Below are 6640 nucleotides of genomic sequence, written 5' to 3' on the forward strand. Positions count from 1 at the left end.
GGCCTGTTAAATAGCCTGTAACCGTAACAACTGTGTGACACAAACTCAGTGCTTTGGTCATTAAATAATGTCGGGCTCGGTTCGGGTTCGGACAGAAATATGCAGCCATGCCGCACTCTAACACACACACACACACACACAAACACACGGAAAACCGGACATTATCATCAGTTTATAAAAAAACCCCGGACGGGACGTGAAAAGTGGACATGTCCGGGCAAAAGAGGACGTTTAGTCAGCCTATATGTGTACAGCCGCGCGATCTCTCAAAGCTCCTAGCTAACACTAGCTAGCTTATACTCCCGCAGCAGCAGCTAGCTTACAGCCCATACAGTCCATGGTGTGGTGTAGTTGAATGCGGTATATTGGCGGTTCTGTGTGCCGGGATACCACCAAAACATTCAAAAGTATTACTACATTACACGCTACTCTATTCACATCATGGTTATAAAATTAGGTACTCTTGGTATTTTTTCAAATGATACGCAGCCCTAGAAACAGCTAGCCTACTGTCCAAAAGTTTTTTAAAAATCTGCCTGTAAAGCTCAATAATTAACACCCTATATGTTGTTTGTTTATAATGTAAAAATAAAAAGTTGTGGTTTTACAAGCAGTTGCTGGAAAGCACATTTGTTCACCTTTGGACAGAGCCAAGCTAGCTGCTAAGCTAAGCTAAGCTAAGCTAAGCTAATTGTCTCCTGGCTCTAGTTGGGCAAATTCACATCTTTACATTGACATTTTATGCAAAGTCCTCGAGTCTTTGAACAGAAAATCACACACACTGCTCTCGCTCAGCTGCACAATTTATTAGTAACACTAACGTTTCGGTTCTACTGGACCTTTGTCAAGTGCTCAACACCATTATTTACAATACTGAGCTGAAATACAAACTGCTCCACCAATTTTACAGGAGTGCACAGTGTGTGGGGGGAGTTAATCAGCTGTGGGTGTGTTTCTCAATAATTGACAACAACCTGTGCACCATATACCCCACAAACAAAAGAACAAGGGGACAAGAAGTACAGAGGCAAACGCCTCTGAAAGTCGCCTTGCATTCTGCTGAACATGCAGTGACTTTCTGCAAAAAAAAAAAAGGGTATTCCCCAAAACATCACACAATTTGTATAACTCCCCCACACTTGATCTTTTGCGTAAGTCCAGAGGTGGTTCACATGTATGTTAAAGAGCATGTTTTGTAACCAACGAGGCTGACAAGATGTGCCCCTGTCAACAAATAAATGACAGCGGGCGTCTGTTTAACCCCACACAGCCCACCACCTAGTTTCTACTAATACACTTAATTGACCAGTCAGGCAGGAGAGGTGACCCGACGGCTCTGGAGACAACAACAACTTAAGGGTTATAGGCTTTGTGATCTGCCTCCCTGCTGCTGAATGACTCTCACTGTGTGATTAATTGTGTGTGACGCAAGATGTGTGTATGTTAAACTGGCTTTTAAGAGGAAGAGGAGGGCAAGTACATTTTTAGATTATATAAATGACGTAAATGCATGTTTCCTTATGGAAGCAAGGCCTTTAATATGTGTCAGTACTGATCTAGAAATGATCTTTCATTGACACAAAAAGTGTTTAATTGATTTTGATCTTTTCAATTAATATTTCTAGTAAATTAATGACAAAGCTGGAAACTGAAACTGTCTCATATGCAAGCCTCCTATTGTAGCTGTCTGGTGGCCTCATTTCATACAGGAAACGAATCTTTTATCACTGACGTCAAGTTTGTCACGTTTGACAGAAACAGAAAGTGTTGAGACACTTTAAAGACCTTCTTTCTGTCCTATTCCATTTGTTAATGCTTGAACATTTCCTGCCCTCAATAAAACCAGGCGTGTTTTGTAGAGAAAAGGCTTCAAGTGCCAACAGGAAACAGATCACATGAAAGATGACTAATTACAATTTGTTCGTATTTGCTACAAAAGCAAAAAATGTGTGAGTTTCCTGGAAGTAATTCTGCAGTTGTGGGTTTTGAACTTAGCCAGCAGCTATGTTTCACAGATATTCTGTGAAAAATCTGGAACTGATAAAGCACCCATATTATAATCTGCTGATGTATTTAAAAAGGTGACATATGTATCTGCTCATATACTCCTAAGACTATTTTCTTCATGGGGACTGTGTAATCTCCTCAAACTGGGTTTAATAGTAGTGATCATTTTAGTGATTTACTCACAAGGAGTCAGCTATTTCACCATTTTGCACAACAGACAGTTTCTTTTTTAAATACACAATATAAAACAACCTCCAAGAAGCTCTATATCTATTTGATATTAATATCCTGTTTTCCTCTCAGTATGTTCAGCCCATTCACAAAAGAAAATGTTGGCACTGTTTGTTTCTGCAAACCAGGACTACGTTACATTTGCACATTTCATACATATCATATAAACTTTTTAAAACCAATGTTGTATATGAGCTGACTTTGTCACTGGGATGTGGAGAGGGTGGATGATGTGTCACATGATGCCTGCCAAGCTGCAGACTACAGTTAAAGACCAACAAACAACAAAACTGGTTGTGTTTTAGGTCATGTTTACACGAAATCTCATTTTTGTTTTGAAAAAAAGTTTGGTGTAAGTTTTGGTGAAATAAAGTTTCAACAAATCCACTACTTAATTAGGTACAATGTACGATGCCAACATCTTTTCTGGCGACTGGAGTGCTCATAGAAGTGGTAAATGAACTGAATTGAGAGACAAGGATTTAAATAAAGGCCACAGCAGTCAGTGTGGGTTAACTGCCATAACTGGCTATTTATAAAGAACATATACTAAACCTCTCAAAGAAAGAAGGAAGAGAGGACTGTCACCACTGAGCACTGGAATACACGACCACTGAGAAAAATACCACAAACCACACTGTAAATAAAAACACTACAGTAATAAAATGCACCTCAACAAACTAGTCACTGTCAAAAGTCAGTGAACCTCCAGCACTTAGACCACACCCGCGACTACAGAGGCTACCAAGAGCTAAGTGTTAGGTCTGAAAGAGCAGATAGCAGTGTTGGACCCAATTGCAGACAACAGATGAGCAGCAACAGGACAGATTTAAAGGTTTATTACATAAATACTTACAGATCCAAGATCAGGCAGGTGAAAGCAGGCAGGCACAGAAAACTGGCAACAGAGCTCCAAACCAAAAATGAAGACGAACTGGGCAGGTGCGCGCAGGGAGACAGTTATTGGGGAAGTGATAACAGGTAGGTAGACTGCAGGACTAGTGAGGGACAGGTGAAAGTAATCAGGGCGGGGCAGACAATCAAGACTGGCGGGAAAACACAAGGGCAGGGAGTGAAGTCATCTGGGAGGCCGTTTACATGTTGCCGGCTATTTTCATAAACGGACATATCACCGTCTCCATTTTCAAAAAGATCTTCGTTTACACTTACCCGTGTATATATACACAAGAGTATGCCAAACATGTAGGTGGCAGTGTAACGAGAAGCTCAAGCCTTCCATGTATCCATTGTCACCATAGCAACATAGGTCGCATTTTTGACACAGGCGCAAGTTCCGGCGCATACTGTGACGTCGGCTGCTTATAACTCCGTTTATCTCTGTTTATCTCAGTTTACATGCAAACGCGCAACCGGAGTTTTCCAAAATCTCCACTCTGGCCGGAGTTTTTAGAAAGACTCGTTTTCAGAGGAGAAATCTCCGTTTGCGTGTAAACGAAGGGCACAAACGAAGGAAGATGTCTCCGTTTATCAAAATCACCGTGTACGTGTAAACGGCCTCTGGAACGAGAACAGAAAGCATGACTGAAGAATGGAGTTAAAGGGAGGGATATGAAATTTTTCTTCACACAACTACTTCTGACACTATTTTGTGTACAAAGTGCAACACACAAAGACACTTGTTCTTTTAAGCATACAGAGGCCTTGTGCTAAATCACACTCCTTTTATGCCTCTGTCTCTCCAGTCTGCCCTAAAGGTAAGTCAGCAGAGGGCACATTGGGCCACATCTTTTGGTCTTGCCCCAAGCTAGACAAGTTCTGGTCAGATATTTTTAAATGCTTGTCAGTAGTATTTAACAATGATATTACACCCAACCCACGCACTGCCCTCTGGGTGGCACCCAGCATCTATTAGCTTTGTCCCACTTGCAACAAAAGACAATACAATATGGCATGATTGTGGCAAGAAGGAATATTTTAACTCCTTGGAAAACTGGGGATGTGCCTTCTTTTAAGACCTGATGGGCAGAAAATACCAACTTGTTACACATGGAGTTAGATACACCGTCTCTCTCAGCTCTGTAGTCTTTGATACAATATGGCGACCATTCATGTTCTATTCATTCCTAAAGTGTTTGCATGTATGTATATATACCTTAAAATTCAATTAATAGTCCAGCCTAACGCACTAAATACTGTGGTGAGGGGAAGGATGATGAGACAGGTGAGGCTAATCAGGGCAGGACAGACAATCAGACACAGGTGAAGTCATCAAAAGGGAAAGAAAACACACAGGGGCAAGAAGTGAGGTGATCTGAAACAATGTGAGTTTCAAAGTAAAACAGGAAACAACATGAATGAATGATCTATAAATAAAATATGTTTTAAAAAAGCACCCGGAGGCCTTAAGAAAGCATCAATCTGCTTTAACTAATGGTTTCCATTTCTGGTAACTGCTAAATGTTAAAATTTATTGCCACGCTCCCTCTATTAAAGGCCCAACTGCAGGAACCCACAGCTTATTCAACACCATTAGTCAAGAGCCTGAATGAGTCAGAGTAGGAAGGATTGAAAATGTGCCCTGATTTTGATCAAAAGTCGTGGAGAAACCAAAGAGCTTTTAATTTGGGGGCCTGCCCTCGGCCTACAACCTGGAAAGTATTTGCAGCAGTTTCTTTGAGGTACAGCATGTTTTTATTTGTGAAAATAACGTGAATCAACAATAACTCATTTCACTAATTTCTTGGACTTCCCATGAGTAAATGCCCCGATGCCATTTAGGATAACAGCTGCATGAATCAACCCTGAGTTTATTACTGAAAGACTTGCGCACACATGTAAATGATGTTTGCCAATTTAAGGAATCAACACTGATCAAATCAACAGCCATAACAAGCTGGATGATACACTTACTAAAGCCCGCCGTGAGATGCCATATCTACACTGGTGACTCATAACTGTCTTTTACATCAGAGGGAGCATTATCATTTTCTAAAGGCTGTTTAAGGACAGCTGAATGACAGACATTTTCTAGATTCTAGATGTGATAATGTGTGTGACTCATACCTGACATGGCTTTATCTTCTTTTGGATCGTAGTTATCACACGCTAAAAATCCCCAAAGTAAACGACTTTGACGTGAGGTGCTTACTGACCTGTGTGACCTAGTGTGACCCCTGAGGATCTGGATTAGAGCATGTGGGCTGCATGTGTGCTTAATGATGGGTGTCCATTGTGCATGAGCCTCATTCCTCACTGTCAGCTTCACTGTTAAAGATGCTGATGAGTTGCATAATGACTTCAAGTCACGCGAGGTCACGTCATCTTAAGAAGTTACAGTTTTGGTCTTTCTCAAACCCACTAAACACTCAGATTGAAGTAAGAGTTGATGTTTGTGGACAGCAACATTAACATGTTATTTCAAAGTAGCAGCATTGCTATCACAGTGAAAGCTAAGCATTGCAGCTTAAATTCTTACCATTATATAACAATGATAATTATTAGGCCTATTATCTTTTATATTTATTTGATTTAGCTAATGAAAAATCAGCACAAACTTAGCTTATAAACAATAACAATAAATAACAAAAAATAAAAGAATACATTCATCCATCCATTTTCATCTGCTTATCTGGGGCCGGGTCGTGGGGGCAGCAGGCCAAGCAAAGCACCCCAGACATCCCTCTCCCCAGCAACGCTTTCCAGCTCCTCCTGGGGGACCCTGAGGCATCCCCAGGCCAGATAAGATATATAATCCCTCCAGCATGTTCTGGGTCTGCCCGGGGCCTCTTACCAGTGGGACGTGCTCGGAACACCTCTAGCGGGAGGCGCCCAGAAGGCATCCTGGTCAGATTCCCCAACCACCTCGACTGGCCCCTTTCAACGTAAAGGAGCAGTGGCTCTACTTCGAGCTCCCTCCAGATGTTCGAGCTCGTCACCCTATCTCTAAGGCTGAGCCCAGCCACCCCACGAAGGAAACTCATTTCCACTGCTTGTATCCGTGACCTCATTCTTTCAGTCACTACCAAGAGCTCATGACGTAGATGGACCAGTAAATCGAAAGCTTTGCCTTCTGGCTCAGCTCCCTCTTCACCACGGCGGTCTGGTGCCGGCCCGCATCGCAGCAAACGCCGCACCAAACCGCCAATCCATCTACCACTCCATTCTACCCTCACTCGTGAACAAGACCCTGAGATGTATGAACTCCCTCATTTGAGGTAGAAATATGCAAATTTAATCTTTTTTCATACTGCGTCCCCAGAAGGCCTTGACCTTTTCATTTTCTCTTACTCTAAGGGCCGTTTCATGGTCGACACACGCAACAATCACGCAAGCGACGCAAGCTACGCGAGCAACACACTTCCTTTCATAGTCAACACATTGAACGCAAGCGACGCGGGTGACACTTGAAATGCAATACATCGCTCGCGCAATAGGGGGAAGC

The sequence above is a fragment of the Epinephelus moara genome, chromosome 3 (genome assembly GCF_006386435.1).
Source record: "Epinephelus moara isolate mb chromosome 3, YSFRI_EMoa_1.0, whole genome shotgun sequence".
Taxonomy (NCBI): domain Eukaryota; kingdom Metazoa; phylum Chordata; class Actinopteri; order Perciformes; family Serranidae; genus Epinephelus; species Epinephelus moara.